This window comes from Anser brachyrhynchus, assembly GCF_964034855.1.
Source record: "Anser brachyrhynchus genome assembly, chromosome: 2".
Taxonomy (NCBI): Eukaryota; Metazoa; Chordata; class Aves; order Anseriformes; family Anatidae; genus Anser; species Anser brachyrhynchus.
This window is the reverse complement of record NC_137695.1, coordinates 11,551,214-11,574,910: the sequence shown is the minus strand read 5'-3', so window position 1 is coordinate 11,574,910 and position 23,697 is coordinate 11,551,214. Positions and strand designations below refer to the sequence as shown.

Sequence of the window (23,697 nt, the reverse complement as noted above, 5' to 3'; positions counted from 1 at the left end):
TAAATGCTCTGTAATGCATTTTTGCAGATTGCTGTATGGATGGTGCTATGCAGCAAAGAAGGTTTGTTGACAGTTTGATTAACCTGTACTACTAGATTTCTAATTCCTCTATTTTCTGTAAACACACAATAACATACCAGTTAGTTTTAGTTCCAAGTAACGTCATTAAATCTGTATATCTCAAAATGATGTAGTCAGACTGTAGAATGGCTTAGTAAGTTGGGAATTTTTCACTGTTAGTTTTTTAATAGGATTTTTTTTTAAAAAAAAGGACCAGACTCTTACAATCTATCACCAGTTTGTATATGCAGAGAAATAAATGGTGATTGGGATATATGCTGAATGAATAACACCAGAGTGTGCCTACCCAGGTTTAATCGTGAAATAAAAAGCTTTAAAATGTGGTATTTGAGCTGCAGCGTTCCAGTACACGTTCCTGGAGCTGAGAATTTGCTGGGCTGCTCTGCACGGGCCACTGCTGGATCGGCTGGGTCGGTGCTTGGCCCTGCTAGCGGCAAGGCTCTGCTGAGCTGGCCAGCGCTGTGCGGCGGGCAGCAGGGGCGGCCGAGCTGCTGGCGAGGTTGGGGCACGTTGGCAGCAACGGGAGCAAGAGGGGAAGAGAAATGGATGAGTGGAAGGCACGCGAACAGGGAGGTTAGCATCTGGCAAAGGCAAATGGGATCATGCGCCCTGGCTGTGACACACGGTCAGTTGGTGGGTGGCTTGCACAATGCTTTGCTCCATCTCCCATCACGTTAAGGCCACGCACTGCTCCGTGTTCTGCGTGTGTTGGAAGTGTGAGAAGGCAGACGTCCACGGCGTGTGCTGCAGGAACTGCACAGCCTGTACATGTTAGGTTCGGGAGGCTTCGTTTTACTCCCATGACTGAGAAAGAAAACTGAGAGCTCACAAGCAGTGCAGAAGCTGGGTGCTGGTCGCTGGGTTTGTCCTCCCATACAGTACGCAAGCACGGATCTGATCTGTAAATCCCGGCATGCAAAGACGTTCAAAGGTAGATTTGGCCTGTTTCTGAACATTGTTCCACTTCTCTCTGAGACAGCCTTTTAAAAGACCATTCTATTTTATTTCAATTTATTTACAATTAGCAACACCATTTGCAGTCTCCAGTTGTGCTCTCTTGAACTCCTCTAAGATGTTACTGCTCCGTGAAAGAACCTGAGCTGTAATTTAGCGTACACTTTATTTATTATTAATTTTATTTATTTATTTTATTTAATATTCCAGGTTTCTTACCAATCAAAGATGATCGAGCGTTGCCAAGGCAGCCTAGTTAACTTGTGGAACACATGTAGCAGTTGTTTTCTAAGATCAGTGTCATGTAGCACGAGTGCCCCTTTCTCCATCCCTTGCTGTACTGTCCTTTGGTTTCTCTGGAGATGCGCAGCAGTGGGTGTGGGGGGCTCTGAATCCACGCGCACGCATTTTGTGCTGCATTCCTGCCTTAATTTAGAACCTCTCGGAGACCAGCTGCAGCCTTAGCTAAAAACGGGAGCGGGTGGGTATTTGGCTATGGAAGTGCCTGCGGAGCAGGCACAGCAGGTTGCAGTTGTGGAGGGAGGGAGGTGCTCGTTGCCTTGTCTTGGAACTGGGGGGTGTAGATCTGATTTTTTTCTTCAATTTCGAGCAGTGTTGCTTTTTTAAAAACGAACAAACAAAAAACCTAAAGCTTCTATTCCAGCAAAATTATGGCAAAAAAAATATATATATCTCAAAATTATAACCCTAAAATGTGATAAAATAGAGAGATACGTATGCCAGTCACAAAAGTTATTAGGATTTCACAACTGTCTATTGAATCGAATGGCTTGCCCAGTTAAATAAAGATAGCTGGTAAAGTGGCAGGTGCTAAGTACTGTGTTTGGCTACTGGTCCTGTTCGAAATGCCCTGCCGGTGTTTTGTACTTAACATGAAGAAACGATTTCTGTACTGCACTTATTACCGCCAAGTGAAGTTTGTAGGATGTTTCTATTGTTTGCCGACTTTCTTCATGGAAACTGTGGCAGAGGGCTTAATGATGTGCTGGGAATTTGCTTATCCTTTGAAGAAAGCATTTTAGCCAAAACAAGATAAGCCTTCTTTCCCTGTCAGAGCAGGACGGGAGCTCGCCGTGTTTGCCACTTCGCTCCTAAACAAACTTTTCGGTTACCGTCAGGCTGGGCACGCGCTCTGGAGCCCGTGTCTTTGCCCGCTGCTCTTACCCTCTCACTTCACCGGCTGCTAGCATTTTATTCAGCGCTGTTATTTATTTAGAACCGCTTACGGCTGTTTGTGCCCCTTTCCCCCCCCACCTTCTCCGGTGTTATTTCCTGGTGTGTGACTAAAAATCCCAAACGAAACGGCACGGCAATCCTTCTCCCGGCGCGAAGGAAATGGAGTTGGCTCCTAGTACAGAACTGAGGATTTATTTCCATGGAGCTGGGGCTGCTGTTAGCAGGTACCTGCAGTTGGTTTCCTCACCTACGGCCTGTGACCAGGGCTGAGCCATGCCCTGTCCCCATCCCTGTCCCCGTCCCTGCCCCACCTGTGGCACGCCGCAGCTCAGCTCTTGTCCCGATCACCCCGGCGTCGCCGCTGTAGGGCCGAGCCTGTCTTTGGGCCAGTGTCCCCTAACGGTGGTACAGGCCTGCCTCTTCCCGCAGCTAAAGCCGGTAATTAAAAGTGGTTTTTCTTTCGGCTTTAAGTAATGGGCTTACTTCGCGCCCGTCCTAATCCTCGTGCTGTGGCCTGGGACAGGGCCTTGGCCTCGGCTCTGGGTGAGGGCGAAGGATTTGGGCTTCTGCAAATGTGGTAGGTAGGTGGGATGTGTTTGTGGAAGCTCTGACAGGAAATGACATCTTGGTAAAAATTAAAGGATTTCGGATACACTGTCTTGTTCCATCCCATTTTGACTGTAAGCTACAGCAGAGCCTTACCAGTAGCTTAAAATACCTGATTCACATGTTTAAAAACAACAGTGCAGTATTACCCACAGCATTTAAACCTCTTGCTTCGGAATTGATGTTCTTAAAAGCATGGAATGGCTTACGGACTGTGTGTTGTACACCAAGTAAGGAGATGCCATAAATGCAATTTGGAAGCTGCCACTTCCCATAAAAATTGATTGGGGTCGTGGTGAGGCTTTAAGGGCCGGGTTGTGGCCGCCACACAGAAGGAGCGGGGGGCAGTCCTCTTAGGAAGCCCTACAAAGAGCCAACAAGAATGTAATTTTGTGTTTTTGTTAAATAAACAAATTTCATAATTCCCCTGGATCCATTTTCAGTTCTACTATCTATGTTTTATTCCTTTGGTTGCTTTTCAGATAGATTTTGCTTTAAATGGTTACACAGTCATTCGAGCTGCTTTGTCTTAAATTAGGTCTTTTTGGCTGCTCCAGTCAGATTTTCTTTTTTCTTTTTTTCCTATCAGTTAGTGATTTAATTACAGCCTCGTTCCACTTTTAAGGGCTGGTGGCTAGACAGGTGCTTTTTGGCAGGATTCTGTGGAAATTTTTTTTTTTTTTTGCTGACACTTAAAGAAAAGATCTAGAAGGATATTTGCATTCATATAACAATTTCCATCCTAATTCCCAGGCTGCGAGCCTATTGCTTTGCTGAATTGCAGCCACCTCGGAGGACTGTGGCAGCCAAGGACAACGAGGCAGGAATCTGTGTTTTTTCCAGAAAGCCCCAAGCTATCTTCTTTGTCCAAGGCAGGCACACGGGGTATGGATATTTAAGGTCTCATCTGAAAGCTGCAGATGAACAGACTGCCACGAGTTAGAGGTAATTAAAACCACATATTGAGATAATCGCTCTATTCAGTCCTTGCTTTATTGCAGTCTGTTTTCTGATGTCAGGGATGTGTTTTTACGCTGTTAAACTGTCTGTGCACTCACCAATGCGTGGAAAAGGTGGCTGCATGTAGCCGGCTTGTGCCAGCAGAAGAGAAGTGTGTTTGCAAGCACGAGTGATTGGCACGCCATCCTTTGGAGGGTGCATGCGTGGAGCTGTGCCTGGGCAAAAGGGGAACGTGACACTGCTCTCAGGTGCCTTAAGTCTGCGGGACTTACGGATATCTTCGTAGGTAGTATAGGACGCAGAGGTTTTGAGTTTCATCTCTGAAAAATCTGCCCGTTTCTTTCTAGACATTTCTGTGAGCCTTCCCTGGTGGCTTGCCCATCCTACCCTGCAGGTGCCCTGGCCCCGAGCCCCTCGTGCTGGGGAAGGGCCCCTGAGCACCGCCTGCAGCCCCGCTGCTCCCGAGGCACCCGGTGAGGCTTGGCGGGACCAGCACCACGCGTGGCGCCATTCAGCCCGCTGACTGCCACCAGGACGAGTCCTCAGGAGCCATCTCCTTCACCCCTGTTTTTCGAAGCTCCTGCTGTTGCTTCATTTCACTAGAGATGATGCAGTCCGAGCGCTGGTCTGTGCTCTATTTGTGTTTACCTCGTGAATGAAGTCCTTTTTGCTTTGTCTGGATTTGTTTAATGAATGGCTGCTTTTAAGAAAACCGGACCTTGCGTCTGGGAGGAATTAGCCCAGAAGCAAGAATAGCAGCAATAATTGATGCCACCCTTAATGGCTGGGGCTGGGGCGGGCAGTGCTTCAGTACTCCCCCTTCCCAGGGCGTAGGAAATGAGGGTGAGGTGAGTTACACCAGCGTGATTTCAGGCTTCTGAATAAAGAAAGATGTGATAGCCACACGCAAAGGATTAATTTTTGCTCGGTAAGTTTAATTAATAACTTGCAGGAAGTCAATTTCTGTCTTCAGTCAAACCGATGAAGGACAGAAGATCAATTTTCTGTCTGCAGCTTGTTTTTGTCCGTTTCAGACCTCCAAGGCTGTTTTTTTTTTTCCCCTCGGTGCTTGTTGCATTTTGAGACTGCTTATTCTAGATGCGTGTTTTAGCCGGGGCAGGGCAACAGGTGAAACCGATATTGTTGAATCTTATCTCCACTCATTAGTCTCAAATAGTATTATGCCACAGCGGTCCGTATAAAAGCAATTATCATAACCTGTCTTCCTAAATCAGCATGCTGTGGCTAATGTTTTGGCCTCCTTCCCTCCGATTCTGTCATGCTCGGGTGCATCCTGCATCTCTGCCTTGGAAGACTCCATCCCAGAAGAAAATGCTCGAGGGCATTTTGTTTTCTTTTGATTTTTTCTCCCCCAAATAATGGCTTAATTCTGTTTAACTGGGTTAATTGGTGTTAGCTAGGAAATAAATCTGTTCTGGCAAAGGGGCTGAAGTACAAACTGAAGCGACTTGTAATATGCAGAGATCTTAACCCCCAGATAATGCGATGCAAGGAATTTGTTACGACTGTAACAGGCCTCCCTAACAAGAAGGGTTTTTTTTTTCCAGTGCCCGGGACGTTAGCCTAGGCTGTAGAAAAGCTCTGTTTGAGTTTCTGCTACAGGCTGCCTGTGACAGGTGGCTCTGCCCCTGCCTTCCCTGTGTGCAAAGTGGGAACGTGGGCACCTTTCTGGTGCTCAGCAGCATTCACTGCCTCGTCACACGCAGCAGCGATGCGCCTTGTCCCTCAGGAGCAGAGGAGGATCTCAGCTTATGAGGACCCTGCACAGGGAATGTGCCAGTTGCTTGCTGAATGCATAGAGGTATCTTATCTTTGTTATGTAGCTTAATTTTCCTCCTAACTCTTCATGAATCTTGGCTTTGATGTCTCATTACACTGTAAGGAGAAATCAATTATTTGAATTACTCTCTATGATTCCGTTCCTTATTTTCGGGCTGAACCTGAGTTATTAGTTTACTCTTTAGCATTTCCTACAGAGATAGCTGACAATATTTAATAATGACTTCTTATCTGACAGAATGAAAGCTCTGGGAATTGTATGTTAATGCTTAAGTGTTACTGCAGGGGAAGCCTTTCTCAAGGCTGTGCTCCATTTTCCCACCCTGGAAACTTGGTGCTTTCACAAAACAGCAGAGGATACAACAAGCTTTCTGCTCCTAAGAGACCGTGCTCCACAAACCAGATGAGTGAAGCCGGTCCCATTTTAGTTAATTTTAAGCTTGCCAGAGGAATCCTCTGCCTTGTGTTTAGGGAAAGTATTACAATTCCTGATTGCCTCATCTCTGTGGCCTTCGGATTGTGTGTGGTATTGCTATGGTCCTTAATGAAACTTAACTCCTTCAGCAAAACTGACACGTAGTGTAAGTTACAGAGACCGGTGTCTTGAAGTTAGTGTCCAATTGTGAGTTTGGTTATGTCTGATGACTGCAAAAACATACTGTTTTATTCAAAAACAGTAGCGTTTGTGAATAAAACAAGAGATCAGTCCATAAATAAAAGGTTAGGTTCTAACCTGAATTTCATTTTTGTTTATGGTAAAAACAAACAAACAAACAAACAAACAAAAAAAACCAGCATGCATTCGTAATTCAGAAATGGTAAAAAGTGCTTTCTTCTCACACTCCTCCTATTGCTTTTTATGCTGTTTTACATCTTCTTAATTTAGTTAACAGCTTTGCTGTTGGTGCAGTCAAGCAAACAAGTGACTCTAGTGTGTGATTACAAGTATAACAGATACTTGAGTTTGAACATAACGAAGATCTGGTAACCTTTGGAGTACATCCTGCAAAATATCATCATGTCCATTTACAAATTAAGCACTTCATTTAGCTGGCTCAATTACCATAGCATTGTTTCCTGTGCATATGCTTATATTGCTCTCTCTTGTAGGGGAATGCTGCTGTCTTTGCTGGTTGAAATAACCGTACAAACAAATCAAGAAAAACTTCCCAAAGCCTGTGGCATGACAGCACGTCATTTGTAGGTGCGTGAGCCCTGCAACTGAGAGCAGAACCAGAGCTATTTACCTTCATATGCAACGTGGTTGTATGGGGGACAAAATTGCTTTTACATTTGACCTTAAGTAAGAATTCAGAAATCCTATATATTGATTGCTTGTTATATCTTACCCCACAGATACTGTTCTTAATCGATTAAACAATAAATATATATATATATATTTAACAAAGCAGTGTATCTGAAATTGCAGCTCCTTTGTAAAGCTGGTTTCTCCAGTCAAGGGGATGCAAAGATGCCTCAGTCCTACTTGGTCCACATTTTACATCCCTTCTTGAGTTGGCTGCAGCTCTTACTTCCAAGAGGTGTTTTGGTCTGTGCACCTCTTTGAAGGTGTACAACAAATGTTGCAGGTGGTAGTCCTGCGTACCTTTTGTGCTCTCCACTGTTTGCACTGCCTTGGTAGTTCTGGAGTTCTTGTCCGTGGCTGGATGATTCCCAGTCCACCCTAGTGGATACTGGAGTAAAACACTGTGTAATGAGCCATAAAGACCGGGCTGGGATGCTAGAACAAAGAGGCAGAGAATAGCTTTGCAGAGTGGTTTGCATCCTTTTATTATCTTTTTCCATACATTGCGTGGTGATGAATTAGCTTACTTTGCAGTTCTAGTTTTCTGCCTCTAAAAATATACTTAAAACATAAGATTGGACCTTGAATTCACTTGCCTTGAAATAAGTTTGCAAAGTTTTAGAATTCCATAGGTATTTTACTTTTTATGCAAAATAGGAGGAGAAAGCTTGTGAATATGTTCTTTTTCCAGATACATACAATGCAATAGCATGTTTACAGGACTTCAGTGTATGTAGCTCAATGGTGCTGTAATTACTAACGTTTTATTTGAAAATGCAATCCTTCCTTTATTTCCCTGTGAGTAAGTCTTTAAAGTGAAGAAATACATCAAGTCCTAACGCCACATGGATAGCACTTGTTAGAACTTGAGTATTCCTGGTAGCACCCAGCAGCCCCAGCTGTGCTGATGTGGGTTCAGTCTCTGGCAATTTGAGTGTCACAGGAGAAAATGGAAATAATCCAAGCCAAATCTGTGTGTGTAGCTAATAATAAGGGTGATACTGGTGTTCTACCACACTGCAACTCTGAAATAGCCCCCTTTCCTTTCCTGTAAATAGGAGACTGTAATAATGACTTGGGTCTGTAATCTTTCTTTTCCTTAACATCAGTAACGAGCTGTTATATGCACTGTCACATGCCACTTTTGTTGGTACCAGTGCTACCAAAGGATGGGGGTTCAGTGGCTCTGCCCAAATGATTCAGAAATGAGCAGGGAGGTTTCCTTGTAGCACGAGGTACAGCAGTTAGGAAGAACTCCAAGTCCATTATTTACTAGCTGGCGTTGAAGCTATTACCAATTACTTGCAGAGTCCCAGACTTCCTATTACAGACTTTCTAACAGGATAATACAATTCTTTAATCAGTATAAATAAAAATTTCAGGGATTGTTCTGAACAAGGCCCTTGGCCCAATGGTGTGTGAAAATTCCTTCAGTTTGTTACCTTAATTAGTCATTAAATACACAACTTTTTTTTTCTTGATTTTTTTTCTTACGGAAAATGTACACTGCTTCTACTTAAAATAACTTGAGATTGACAAAACCCCATGCATCACAGGGTCTCTAAGCAGATCAAAACAGACAGGCGGAATGAACTCTTGGATTTCTGTTGCTGTACCTTGCTGAAGCTACCATTTCTTTCTGAAGATGGCATCCTCAATGAATGTAGAACATAAACGGGATCCACATACTCCATAAAGAGATTGCTTTCTTGGAAAAGGCCATGGACAGAAAGCCTTCATAAACCTGGTCTTAATTCCTTTCTGAGCTGTGGACTTCCTTCAGAAGTAGGGCTTTTTTTGTTTGTGGTATTTTTTTCCATTCACTAGCTCAGTATAACATTGCTAGTAGAAATTCCACTAATGACTGCTTTTCTCAGATGCTGTGATGATGAAGATATGGTAACTTGTTCGTTGGTAAAGTGTCCGTGCTACCTTCTGAAGTTAATAGCAGAATGCTCTGACAGAGCTGTTTATTCAGGATCATGGTGGAATAAGAAAATCCTTGTGGAAATGTTAAATTCAAGCTCTGCCTGTCAGAGTGGGGAGATTCATACCCATACTTTGTAGGTGCTCCTAGATTTATATCAGCTGCTCTAAGTGAAGGTAAAATGTCTGAAGCAAGATGTGTACAATATCAAGTGAATTTCTTTGTCAGGTTGTTAGGATCTGTATCATGATGTGTGTAACCAATAAACCTTTCCAATTAGTGAAAATCAAAACTCTGACAGCACAAGCACAGTTTCTGAATTGTCTAATCCAGGTGATTATATTGAGTGGAACCACGGTGATTCGGTTGTTGCTCTGCCTCTTCTGTGGATGCACTAAGCTGGCGTCAGTCACTAAATCTGACAGCACTCACAAACATGTTAGTATTTCTACCTGCTGCCCTCAGAAAAATGGCTCCACTAGTCCAGAAGAAGTCCTCACATTGTCAGCACTGGGCTCTCTGCTTGGCAGCATGAAAGATCCCAGACGACCTCTTTATAGCAAAGAAACTCGGGCAGAAGCACAGTCGGGTCTCCACTGCTGTGCAAGGACTGTTGCAGTTCTGGTGCAACCCTCGTGCACTTGGCAGAGGTTTTCTTGTGAGCAGTAGCAATGGGGCACTCCAGCCAGGTGGTAAAGGATTGCAGGCTCCTTGGGGCTTCTCTGAGAGAACACGGTGACAACCTCATGCTTGATTTTGTATATTACTTCCTCCATAAAAAGTATTTAGGCCATGACGTTTCTCTTCTAGTCATTTCATTAGTTTTAGGAGCCATAGCTGGTAGCAAATCTGAAGGCAAAGGGGAGGAGCAAGTCTGGCAGACTTGTTTTTTATAAAGTAAACCAGATTTCTGTGGAAAATTGATTGTATTGATTTTTTTCTCTTTTTTTTTTTTTTTCTTACAAACCTGATTAATTATGTTCCACAGTTTAAGTCACATTTTCCCTGTTTCATCTTTCCTTATATATAAGGTTATATTTTGGTCTCCTCACACCTACACTTCAAATACATTTTGGCAGGATGTATGAATTCGAAACGCGAAGTGGGGTTTTCTGAGTGGTGTGGCTAGCTGATGGCAATGACAACACGTTACCTAAGCAGAAAATACATTGGAAGATTTCTGTCGAAGGGCCTACTGAACGAAAGGCATCATCCTACATCTCAGTGCTGAGTGAGTTCAGTTCACAGCGTGCCCGTTTAAGCGCTGTCTGGGATTATCATAGGCTCAAAAGATGAGGGGAAGGTGTTTGAGCTTTTTGTTTTTCCTCTCCTGTTTGTTCTCTTTATGCACTTGACACCGTATTAGGTTTGATTTTACAAATGATGTGGAAAGAAAGGCCTCGAGATGTGCTGGTAAACCATCAGGTCCTGCTCAAGGCCTTTCCCCTGGCTGTGGGGCCTCCGAGGCTTTCCCCAGCCCGCCCGCGTCAGGCCTCAGCTGGGCTGGAGGCTGCTGTGGCGGTGACAGCCGTCCTCCTCCCCACTTCGCTTGAGGTGGGGCAGGGAGCAGAAATAAATGCAGCAGGCTGTGGGAGGCACAGGGAGAGTCCTTAGACCATATAAGTGTTCATGTAGGGGACAGCTAAAGGCCGAGTCCCAGTCGGTGTCCTCTTCAGGCCACGCTGGTCTGTGGCACCATGTGGAGGGCCCTTCAGAAACCAGGAGAATCTGCAGCCGTATAAAGAGATTGCAGTAGTACAACCGGTCTGAAATAGAAATATGGGTAGTTTTTTATTCATGTGTTGTACCTGTTACCAAGGTGATCCCATTAAATATCAACTGTCTCTTGTTTTATGTATGCTCTAGAGTACTGGCAGGTTTCCATCTCTAAAAGTTTGATTTCCAAGTTTGTGGAAACCTAGTATCTCTACAGATTAGGTGCATGTGAGGAAAAAAAGACAATGTGTACATTTAGCTACATTTATTTTTTATCTTCTTCCTTACCAGTGTAAGCTCACCGCTTTCCCCTTTTTGCCTAAATGTGGTATTGATTTGTCTGTCACTGAGTGAGCCTGCTTCTCTTCCCCACTCCAGAGAGAGGCGAGAGGGTCTAATCTTGTATCTCTAATCTACCAATCTAGGAATGTGTGCCCACTTGCGCCTCGAGTACGAACAAATAGTCACTTATGCATTTCTTTAAAGCTGGTAGCTTCGAGGTATTTCATCTACTAAGATGAAACATGTAGTGCACTTGTGATAAGCTGTGATGAACAGGCTGAGATGTAAGCCCCTCCAAAATAGAAACTTGATGTATTAAATATTTTATCTAGTGTTTACCATGGAAAAGTTCTTTGCCCAAGCACAGGTTGAAATTCTTTTAGGCATTTCTAATAGCTCTTCATGTCAGCACTAACATATGCATAGGGGCTAAATATAGCATGCAAATTACCTGTTCTGCGCTGCAGTCATTTTGCTGGGTATTGTATTCATGGAGCTTCATTTATCATAGTTTCTAAGCAATCAAGTGCAGCCAAATAAGAGCTAAGACTTGGAAAAAAAAAAAAAGTGGCTTTCAGTGCTACTTTTTGAGGCATTTATATTTGCTCGTTATTTTATATCTGTATCAAATTAGATGCAAACCTGCCCTTTTTATTTTGATGCCTTTGTATTTCTGGTTCTCGGTGGATCCTATTAAAAGGGAATGGCTGTTTAACAGCAGAGCAGGTTTTGATGCATGACTCAAAAGAAGTGCATGAGCCCGCAGAAGCCGGTTGCTTCTAAGAAATGCAAATCCTGTGTAAAATGGGAAGGAACAGAAATGCACCGTTGAAAATGGGTTATTTTAAAATTAAAATGTGATTAGAGACAGTGTGAAATTGTGTTAGCTCTGACAGCTGGAGGTGCGTCCTGAAGGGGACGGTGACTGCGGTTTGGGCAGCAGCATGCTTTCAGCCTGTGTGCTCCTTGTTCAGGTCCCGCTGCCGAACCAACGCTGAACGGCGCTGGCTTTTGTAGCTACGTGGCAGAGTCACGGGACTTCCAGCGTGTGGGCATTCTGCTCGGTCTCCTGCATAAGCCAATCTTCCGTGATAGGCCACTTGCAGTTTGGCTTACTGTGGTGCCAGGCTTTGAGATTCCAGTTTCTTACTGCCGGCAGATGATGGATGCCCACAGCTTGAGGCTTCGCTGTACAAAGGGGACTGGTAGCGTTCCTGAGGTGTAAGGCTTAGAGCAAGGTCACCATTTCTTGAGTACCAAGCTTTTCAGCAAAGGGTGAGAAAGCTCACTGGAATCAGCATGGCTGGACTAGCCCCATGTGGAGTATTTGGGACAAAATGCCTGCATGGCAAGGTAAACAAACGCAAGCTTCTGAATAAGTAAAGACAAATACCTATTTATGTCAAGAGTTTCAGTGACATACCTAGTTTGCTTGCCTTTTTTTTTTTTTTTTTTGTTCAGAGAGAGGTGAAAAATACTGCAATCTGGAATAAGCCAACTGCTCAATTCATAATGGTGTCAGGCAGCCATAAGTCGGATTCCAGGTACTGAATGCATTTTGTGGAGAGTTTCTGATGAAAACATACACTTCTCTCTTACGTGTAATGCCCTTGAAGTAACCTCTGTGGCTGAAGGATGAAAATAGTTTATACTCTTCTGTTTTTTTTTCTGCTGTGAACAAAGTAGCTTCTTAATTATGTTAGCAGTTCTTTGCTGTAATCATAAAGGTCTCAGCACAATTGACAAAAAAAAACACATACCTGTTTGTAAGATGTAAACAAGGTTCATTTCTTAGTCTGCAAGGAAGACATCATCGTAAAGATTCAAAAAGAGATTTTGTCTGTTATTTTGTTTGGTTTAATTATCCAAGCTTTATAATTAACCTTTTTGTTTGGTTAGAATAAATCACTTAAGTGGGGATATTTTTGTAGTGATCAAAAATGTATTTGTTACATATATGAATTAAGTATCAAAGGTATGAAATGTCTTTTAAAGGAAAAAAGGTATAATTTGTTTTTCTTCCTCCTGTTCACTTTTCCTTTCACATAAATCGTTCTTTAGCTGCAAGCTGAAAATGTTTGCACTTAAAAGTGACAAAACTAAAACCAGTAAAAAATGTATGCCTTCGTAAGCCTGGCTCCATTTGCCATTTTAGCAAATTAAGCATTTAAGCGGTGGCTTTTTTAATAAATGGATAAAATGCTGTGAAAAATATAATGCTTTAGTAGCATACAAAGATTCGCACTTCATTCCTAACGTTAAGCATTACATTTTTGACTTTTTGTGATGAATAGATTTGTTTATGCGAAGTAACCAAAGCTTAATTTGATGATTGCATTTCTCCAAGGACTGGTTGTTCCCTCTGGAAGAGGCTTTTTGTAGGCAAAACTTTTGTCATCACCTGTGTTTGTTTCTCTTAAGCTTGGTTTTCTCGTGTGCTTTGCATACTGTGTCCGTGGGTGCACCATTGAAAAAATTGTCTGGGCGCTGATTCCTGCACTCTGGTGGAAGAGGGTGAAAGACCGTAGGGCAGGACACGGGTCGGAGCTGGCTGGAGAGCCCCCGGCACACAGCACGCTGCTTTTACTCGGCTCTGACAGACCAGGAGCCTCAGTTAGAAGCTGGGTTAAAACCCAGTGTCTTTAAAACAGGCAGAAAATCACTTGTATGGCCACCGAATTGCTGGAGGAGCACGGTGTAATTTGGTATAGAAATCTCTTGAAATACTTTCTCTGTGTTCGCTGTTGGTTGCTCTTTCTAAACCAATCCTATGACCGCAATACAATTTTAATGTGTGGACAAGGCTGAAATTAGAATCACGGAATCTCTGAGGTTGGAAAAGACCTTTAAGGTCATCGAGTCCAACCATTAGGTTCAGGATTGAATTTTTGCCTTTTTCACTGCATGGTTTAGGTGTTCTGGGCTCCACTTTATGAATCACAGATTTATGGAAGTGAAAATTACTTAGTCATTTTTTTCTTTAAGGGCGTTAATTTGTGCTGCCTTACCAGTCCTCTGCGTGCTACATCACCCCTCCGTATTAATTTCCTTCTCAGAAGGATCCAGGCACGTCACCATTTTAGACTTGCAAATAACTCTGCATCAACTTCTTTAATAAATCTACTGCATTGTTTTTGGTGTAATACCGTGGTATTGATCACTGAAAAGATGAGGTAGGTCTTTATGTTTTCAGGAACTTTCAGAAATTATTTGTACAAGGTAAGATTTAAACTGTAGCTCCATTTGTCATCTAGAACGGCCAAAAATCGTTCAGAGTTAAGGCTGCAACATCACCGAATGTGTTTTATGAGATTTTCTCATCAGTGGCTGTGTCAGGGACTTCCTGGGTCAGCAGTGATTTTGCTTTATGTCAGATCGTAGCTTTAACAACAAAAAAAAATGTAGCCAACGTGCGTTATCCTTCTCGCTGTAAAAAAGCAGTGATTCATATTGTCCAGTCCTAAGACAGACTGCGAGGATTTGCTGTGACCCGAGGAGAAGTTCAGCTGAGAGTCCTGCAGACAAAAACCTCCGAAGCTCGCTACTTTAATCGTTATTCCAAGTGCAAGTTACAGGCTTAAACCTATTATTGGTGTGCATACAAGGAAATAAATATATAATTTGACAAGTCACTCCTACAAATTACCCATTATCCCTTTCTTTAAAAGCTGTGAGCGGCTCAGTATTCGGGCCAGTTTCCATGCTTGCTGTTAGTCACTGTCATGGGGTCTGTGTTAATTTGAGTGGAGCTGGCAGATGCAGGGTGCTGGTGACTGTGCTCGCCAGAACCCAAAGCGAGGTTACTTTGGGAAGGAATAATAACGGATTTGTTTTCTGAGGAGCAGACTTTGGGTTCAAGTGTTTTACTTTCCCCACATTCATTCAGGGGCCAGCTGCACAATTGTCTCTGACATTTCAGGACCGTACTTCTGCTCGGCGATGTATCCAGGTTTAAACCTCAGGCTGAAAGCTAAGATGCCTCACCGAGATTTCAAAAACAACCCATTAAAAACAGAAATGCGTTTTCTCTTTGCGTTTCCTTTCCTAAATACAGCCTATTCTGTCAGGAATTTGTGTGTGGCACGGGGGGCTGTGCTTTCAGCATGTGCCCATGGAACAGGACTGAATAGGGCCTGGAGACAAAGTGCGGCACTTTGCTCTGTCCAGGGAAAGTGGAGGGATAGTTCGGGGTGGTTTTTCTTTTGTTTTCCTTCATAATGGTATGAAGGCTTTCATTTACAGCCCATGGGTTGAATTCAAGGCTTCTCAAGAGCAAGTTTGGCTCTGGCCGCCCACTGTTTGAACATGGATTTGAACAGGAAAGTGGGAAGGAGGGAAAGAAGTTTCCTCCCCCAGGCCGCTGCAAACCCAAGAGCTAGATGCTCAAAATACAGCAGTCTCCTGCGGGAGACTCCAGCTCCCGAGGACGTGCTGTTTTATGGCTGAGGTCCTGGAGCTGCCTCCCTCATCCTCACGGGGAGCACGAGGCAGGGATTGATGCACGAGCTTCATGTTCAGGTGGTAGAGATGAGCTGGAAAACAAGTGTTAAAATCTGGGTGCATAGTGAATAGCAGGAAACAGGAGGAGATGCAATTGTGGGGGACAAAATTGGATGTCTGCTTTTTGGAAAATGGGAAACTAGAAAGCAGGCTTGCTCTGCTGGACGGAGCTGTATCGAGTGTGGTTGAGCTGGCCAGAGATAAGAGAAGAGTGGACGGAGGTCCAGTGGGAAGCCTTCATAAAGTGTCCTTGTAGCAGTTCATTGCTTCAAAAGGGAAGACTGAGTCGAGAGATTCGCACTTATGTTTCTGGATCACTGAAAACATCGGGGTTTTGAGTGTATAATGTGCGCTTCTGCCAGCTGCTCCAAGAGAATTTCTGTGTTTCTTACTTAGGCAACATTGCCGTTCCTTACAAGTGAAGTGCTGACTGCGATGTCTTAGAAAGCCATCGAAAATTTGGGCCTAACAGAGCAAATAATTGCGTGAGGAACAAGCCTGCAATCATTCCAAATAAGAACTGGAACATTTGAACTTGAAACTGCAGATTGCTGCGCGCAAAATCTCTCCTTGTTTGATGATCAAGGATTGACATTACCACGGGATTATGAAGACTGTAACATTTCTTTCTGAAAATTTGTTATGCTCTTCAGCGCTGCAGAAGTAATGGGTAAAGTCAAGCGATGCAAAGAGCAAGATTTGACCAGCAAAATCCCCTGTTAAACATGTGTTCCCAATAGAAAGTAATGGTTTCCAGAACTCATCTTGGATGATTCCTGGAGATCTGCTTCAAGTTCTCCGTGAATTTGAACTAAATTAAGAAAAAGACTCATTCCCGGTCTCACCATTAAGCTTCTAAGGGGAGAATTATGTCAGTTTTAATCAAGTGAGTGAACTGAACTTTTAGTTCTTCCTTCATTAAAAGGCTCTGAGCTTGCAATTTTGTTTTTGGCTTTTTAGCAGGAAGGTTGAAGTGGTTGAGTGGGAGGAAAACCCAAGTATGAATGCACAACTGATGCAGATATTCTGGTGTCCATCACAGGTTTGCCAAGCAGCAGCTGCACGCTTGCTTTTCGTAGCAGGTGTCATAGTGAGGCATTGCTTGGGGAAATAACCAAATATGTTGTGTGCAGAACTGCAAAGCTCTGTATTTACTTGGAAAGCAGTAACGAGGTGAGGAAGGATAAACAATAGTGTAGAGACTGCAGAGATAGTGCCTCCCTGTAGTGAGCAATTACAGTGTCCTAGTGAGAAGCTGGCCGGCCTGATGCAGAGTACGTAACATGTAGTGAGTGCCTCGTGCCGCTTGACTCCCAGTACAGTCCTCATGGATTGTTCCAAGTCCTAGGCTTTTTACAAATTTGAAGAAATTTGTAAAAAGAATCCGTTAAACTGCTTCAGAGTGAAGTTTTAATAACATGTTTACAGCTGATTTGTAACTTTATTAAGCAGAAAGTAGCCCTACACATCATGTCCTCAAGAGCTTTGTCATCAAAGCCCAAACAGAACTGTTGCACTTCAAAGCACTTGAGATTTTTTCCTCCAGTTGCATTAGTTACTGGGCCTAATAGCCAAAATGAAAACATTCGGGCATTTTGCTGAGGAGGAGTCATGCGGTACTTTATGTTTCAAGACCAACTGGTGATGAATTATTCAGTACTCGGGGAGGAACTGGGGTTAGAATATGGCCTTAGACAGAGTCAGTGGACTCTTAGACCTTCTTATAATGACTGTCATCAAACATAGCACTGTTGTTGTTTTAATTTTACTGAAAAACAGATTGTAGATAAAAGACTGGAATCTTTCAGTTTGACCTCAATATTTGATCTTGTTTTCAACAGATTCAGAGAAAAACTGAATGCAGGACTGTAAAATTAGAGTGAACCTTGATAATGAGGTCTTCTTAATTACTTCTATTTGCATGCTTTCGGTGAAGAGGTGAAATTTGCTTAAACACCAACTTCTTCCCTTACGTGGACGTTTTTCATTTTATCTTCCATATCCAATGCCAAAGTATGGATCATACGTTGACATTTTTAGTACTTTGTAGAAGATACTGTTATCATTTTTGGAATTACCCTAATTTCTTTTCACTTGCTTTAGAAGGCTTGGTTCCCAAGGAAGCAAGGTGTAGTCACACTCTCCAGGTATTTTTGTTATTACTTTGCTTTGTCTGATACAAAGACGCGCTAAGATACCCAACTTTCACACTCATAAACCTGTGAGTGAAAATCTTTTTTCAGTGTGCTGTTTACATCGGGTACAAGTTAGAAAATGAGTTTCGGACATTTCCAAGCTAAAGGTGCGCTTTGCACCTGAACTGCATGTGGCGTATCTTCAGAAGAGCCCCTGCCACAAAAGGATCGCATTCAATATCGTCCGCTCATCTGACTTACATGTCATCAATTGTTCTGCAGCCTCCAGGCCATTTTATACATGGTTGGACAGTTGAGCATTTAAAATGATTTTGGGAAGGGCCAAGAGCTAAGAGTCATTGAATTTCTTGCCATTGTGTTTGAAATGCTATAGGCAGCACTTGCGTGCTGTGCGTGTGAGCAGTGTGGGTAGGTCAGCTAATGATGGGCAGTTTGCAGTTCATCTGTGCAGTACCTCGTTAGCAGTGCATGGTTCAGCCTTTGTTTAAGCCTGGTGGCAAATGTGCGTGCACCAAGTCCTGGGTTGTGCCAGGCGGTTGTCCAGAGGCATCCCTTAGCACCTGAGCACCCGAATCCCACAAGTATCACAAGTATCACAAAGGTGTGTGCAACCTTAACAAAGAAGCAGCAAAGAAATGCTCCAAAATTACGTTTTGAGTTCTGTGAAGTTATTTCAAGTAAGCATACGTACTGAACACGGTGGAAATAACACTCAGGTGGAGTCAGCAAAAAGAGGCATCAATTATAGCAAGTAAAGTAAGTGGTGAGGATTTTGGATATAAACTCCGATGCCCTGGAGCTATGACTAGTTGCAAATGAATAAGCAGTTTGGAGAAACTGCCACAAGACCAAGCTACTGTATAATGGTTTCTGGAACCTTTACGGAGTGTTTATATGTCACCATTGTCAGGGATCGAATACTGAACCAAATAGCTGGCTGGCCCGATCTGGTACTCCACATCTATTTAAAAAACAAGCAGACAACAGGCTGAGCAGAAAGGTACTGCCGTGCAAATTGTGATAGCAGAAAATTGCTTTTAATCAAAAAGTTATTTAGGGCTCGTACAGGAAGAACATGAACCAAAGCGTTTTTATTCCAGATGAGAAATGCATAAAGCAAAAAAAAAGCATTGTTTAACTGCTTGGAAGATTCACGTTGAGCAGTTTGGGGTTTTAATGAGTCGAGGATATGGAGTACAAATGCACTGATATTTCAGCTGAGAAATATTTTGCTGCTTTCCTTTTTTGGCGGAGATGCCGTAGTGTGTGTGAATTCTAAAAATACCGCTCTCCAGTCCTCTTGTCAAAATAGATCTCGTTCCCCTTAAAACGGCACGTGACAAAACAGTATTTTCAGTATCCAGGACTGTGCTCATGTATAGCTACACCCGTGAAGCCGTGCCATTGAGCTTATGTAGAAAAACAGGTGAAAAACGTGTTTGCAGAGTGAAACGTGTGTGCAGGGCATTGCTTAGCTGCAGTCACCTGCTTGCACCCCGAGAGGTCATCCGCATGGCATCAGGGGCAGAAATGGGAATGAAGCTGGCAAATGTTTAAGTAGTGATGTTTCAGGGTGTTTTTTGTTTACTTCTGGTTATTTCACGTGCGGAAACTTCAAAAATGTCCGTTGTGCTTCTGCTGGCGGTCGTTTGGGCTGTGTGTGCGGAGGGCTGGTTGTCCCCACCCCGGTTAAGGAGCGGGCCCTCGCACGGCAGTCGGGCGCCTTCCCAACTCCATGTCGGCAGCGGTTCGCACGCTGGGGAGAGCAGTGATGTTTTATGGGTTTAGAGGAAAGAGGTTTTATGCCCGTGACTTCAGGCCATAAAGGGAGTATTTCCACCCAGCTACTCTTCAACAAGTCATTTCCTACAAGAATATCACAGTTGCGGTTTTGTCCTTACCTGCATACGTGTAAAGAAAATACATGCCTATATAGGAAATGAAAATATGTATTTAGGAGGAAAAACTACCTCTGCTCCTGGGAGGTTCTTCGGTAAGACATTTGTGTTTCAGGTATTTGTATTTTCAGGCCCAGTTATTTTTCTCTTCCTTTTTAAATAGAGTAATGGGTATTGTCACTCCCAATTCTGCACAACACGGCTCCTTTTTCAGTCCTGCTCAGAACAATAAGATATCCAATTTGCCACTAAGCATCTTGACAGGCTGGCTAGTTTTCCACAAGCTCCGAGTGAGTGTAAGATCTTCCAATGTGGTATTTGTGTGTCAGCTGCAATTTTATAGATGCTCTTTACCCCTGTAAGTATATAAGAACATTAGATGGCAAAGAGAAAGTGTCTGTTCGTATTGTCTTTTGGAAAGAAAAAGCAATTGAAGGCTTACAAAACTCCCATGTCAATGAGATAGAATTATAGGTACTTTGTTTTTTACTAAGTAAGACTTGAAATTGTTTCAGTTCCAGAACAGAAGAATTACACAGTAAAATCCTGACACTAAATTAGGAAGGGATTATGTGGAGGAGAAAGCCCCATTCATTGCTCAGAAATCCTATCACAGACAGAGGGACAGGATCTTTATCACTGACTGAATGGATTTGAGATTTTGTGCATGATGTAGTGCACCATTGTACAACAGATGCTTATTGTCTGATGACTTTTATACTTTGGCAAAATTTGTACAGCTTAAGTTGCTAATAAAGACTGTTTATTAGAGTTATGTGCCTTCAGCAGTGCACATTATAGGCTCATGGCTTTTGAGAGCTTCTTTGACAATCTTAATAATTTCAAGGCCTTTACTGAAGTAAGTATATTTTCCTTTTTTTTCCACCTTCAAAATAACAGGAAAATTCTCCAAATGCATTAGAAAGAAGGAAATTGGCAAACTTATCCGTCGGAAAAAAAATCAGATTGTTTACCACTTGCATAGATCCAGTCTAGCACTGTGCCTGACGATCATAATTGGTCTCTCAAACAATATATACAAATTAATTGATGTTTCTGTCTGGCATTCATCTAAGATGTAAATATGGGCTATGATTGCAATTCAAATTAGTCTGAAATGTAATATCTGGGTATAATCAGGAGCGCTAAAGATGTCTGGCTAATCTAATTGGCATAATTGTTATAAAGTCTCTAATTCTGTGTTGAAGTCTGAGGTAATGACTGCTGAGTCACCTCTGCTTTGGGAGGCTTTTCAAATAAAAACGAGGGATACACAGTGGTGGGTTGAAAACCTGCAGAAGAAAAGTTTATGCCAGTTTTTCCTTCTTTTGGTAGGTTGCTGCAGGGGGATGAATGAAATCTGCCCGTGTACAGCAGAGTTATCGGCCCTGTCGTTCTCTAGAAAAGATCAGCATGAAAAAAGCAAACGGCTCATTTATCGGGCTGAATCATTGGTACTTATTTACAGGACCAAAATAGTTTGCTTCGTATAAAAAACCTTCAGCAAGTCCTTCTTGGATAGAAGGATGTATTTATGAAGTCTCTCTGGGATAATGTGGGATGATTCAGTGTTTCTGCGACTCGCCAGAAACGACTCCAGCAGATTAATAGAACCTAAGCTATTGAAGTATTGGGTAACTCGTAAAAGTGAGGCGGGGAGCTAACCCTGCTTGCAGTGTCAAACAACAGGGAGAAGTCCTCCTGCTTCGGAGCACGAGCTTGCTGGCGGTGCACGCTGTGCTGCTGCCAGCCCTCTGCTCCCGTGGCCCGTCACAGCTCCTCCTCGGGCCGCCGGCATCCCACGAGGAGATGAGGACATGGGCAGGCCCAGTCCTTCCGTCTGATGCAAGGGCCCACAAGTTTGACGTAAGTCCGCTGGAGCAGAGCTGGCCACGGGTTGATGAGCTAAAATTATCTCGATTGCTTGACTGCGGGGATCGGCCTCCTGACTTCGGCCTCACCCCGTGCCTCCAGCCGAAGACAGACGCGGGATTGTGTGCGGCAGATGAAATGCGAAGCTGGCTGCCGAACTCAGTGCGTGCTGACCGACGGATCCTGTTCATCCTCTGGGGCGGGAAGCGGGGGAAAGTTGCAAAAGGGATGGGAAGGTGGGGGAGCTGTGGTGCAGCTGGGTGGCTCCGGGGGATACATATGTGCACTGCAGGCTGGCGCTGACGGGGACTGAGGTGCACGGACACGGACGGCGTCCAGGGGCCTGGCTTCGCTCTGGCAGACGGGCAGTGGTACTGCCCCCGGTGCTCTGAGCAAAGCACGTTTCCCCTCCGAAAGTAAAGATCCGGTGCAGAAGCACTGATTGCCAAGAATCACTTTATCCTGGTCTGTGTATGAAAGAAAAATGGGTTTGTCGCGAGTTGTCTGGGGTCCGTTTCCAGAAGCTGACTTGTTTCTGACAGACCACTGAGCTCCGGCTTCGTGTGCTGTGCTCGAGGCTCAGCCGGTCTCTGTCAGCATAACGGCTGTCTAACAGGCCGTTCGTCCTGCTGCTCTTACATCTTCGGGAAGCTTCTCAAGTGTCTGAGAGGATCAAGTTCTTTCTCCTAGAAGAGAAATTATCTTTCCTCTCTCTAGTCAGGCTTCTTTAAAAAATTATTTGGCAAATAAATGTCAGCAGATGGTGCCAAATGTGAGAGGATGTCAAAGAGGTAGGTGTGTTTTTGCACCTGGGAGGATGTATCCAGGCTACCCTCCAAAAGTCTTCTGAACCACCTGGGGCTGTGCAGGATGGGGCTGCGGCAGCGCTGGGCACACCGTCCCGTGGCGGTGTCCTCGTGGGTACGATGCCCTGTGTCGTTTGAACATTGCCTTAAAATGAGGAGAACAAAGAGGATTTATATTCCCTGGGGGGCAGAGGGGTGGTCCGGTGATGTCTCCATCCCCTCTCATCTCTCTCTGGAGTGGCTGAGGATGCGGATCTGGAGGAGGTGAACTCCTGAAGAACATCGGAGCTTGCGGGAGCAGTGTTTCCTCGGAGGGATCCATCATCGCTCTGACATCAGATACCTAATAATAACTTCTAGCAAGTCATCCGCTCTCTTCTGCTTCACCCACTCTTAGTCATTATACCGATTTCTGTAGGCTACAAGTAGCAGGCTACTTATTAAAAGCAGTAGCTGGTGAGAACTGCTTTTCTTAATCAAGTTTCTCCTGCCAAGAATGTAAAATCAGAGAGACCAATTTTAGGTGCCTTGAATCCTGTCCAAGCCGTATCACTCGGCAACTCGTGTTACCTCAGCTGCTTCCATACCTTCCATTCGCATTCCAGTTGCTAACGGCAGAAGGAGTCTTTCAAAATTTTTGATTTTTAAAAATATTGCCTTAAAATACTTGGTCAGGGAATAAAGGTATCTGGCTAGTGTCCTCCCGGTGCCCCGTCCAAATCCAGCGCTGCATTACGTGGTACAGAGTCTTCATTTACTCCGAAGGAGAGGATTAAGGTTATCTAAGAATAAATCGTCTGCTTCTGCATCCTCCCCACATAAGTGTTACCCAGTGCCTGGAAATCCCAAGGGCAAGCACGAAGCTCTGTCAGAGCTCTTGTCTGTGTGCCCAGATACCTGTATTTTTTCACTCGGTTGGCGTAGCACCCTGGTAGCTATGTTTATGCCACTTTTCTAGCTAAGCTGCCTTACTTTCAGGTTCTTCCAGAAACGTGACATTTCACTGAATTTTTTTATAATCCCGGGCACTTTGCGTGTGGGAGCTGTTGGGGTGGCGGCGGAGCAGCCCAGCCGGGCGCCCCGTGCTGCCGTACAGCCGGGCTATGTTTAGCCAGCGAAACCTCGCGGCGGGGAGGGCTGGGAGCCGGGAATGCCCTTGGGACTGGCCTGAAACGAGACGCAGAACCTGGCGTTTGTGGCAAGAAGTACCTTTCTGGTCGAGTTTGTTTCGTTTATAGGTCAATGTCCTGTGCACAGAAACCCGCTTTACAAAACGCATTTAACAGATTAGAAGTTTCACAGTGGAAGATTTATTTCTGAATAAAAAAAATCTTATGCTGGTCTAACTCATTGTGCAAGGGTAATGACAACTTTGGACACCCTGTGACAATTTATAATGGAAGCTGTCTCGTTATAGGGAGTGAACTTGTTATTTCCCCGGGTTTTAAAGCAAGATTCAGCTCACCACTGTCATGAGGATCATAGTTCTGTTGGTCTTTCTGGAGGCAAATGAAGTTTTAAAAAGTAATTGTATTACCGAGCTTCTCTTACTTCTGGACTTCTCCTCTTTTTGCCAATTGTGTTTTTGCTTTCTTCTTACAACTTCCCATTTTTTTTTTCCTTCTGGTTTTTCATT

At 43.8% G+C, this 23,697-nt stretch overlaps 1 protein-coding gene and 1 long non-coding RNA gene across 6 annotated transcripts in view; both read left to right on the top strand.

Annotated features, from left to right (window-relative positions):
* The window catches only part of DIP2C (disco interacting protein 2 homolog C), a 317,372-nt gene that overhangs the window by 32,836 nt on the left and 260,839 nt on the right, over positions 1–23,697 (top strand). The gene's annotated exons all lie outside the window — the stretch shown is intronic.
* LOC308188831 overlaps positions 1–23,697 on the top strand; it is a 39,851-nt gene extending 16,154 nt beyond the window's left edge. Inside the window, exon 2 of the long non-coding RNA XR_013945797.1 lies at positions 1–23,697. This exon is cut by the window's left edge and continues 15,041 nt beyond it. This is a non-coding gene — a long non-coding RNA (uncharacterized lncRNA).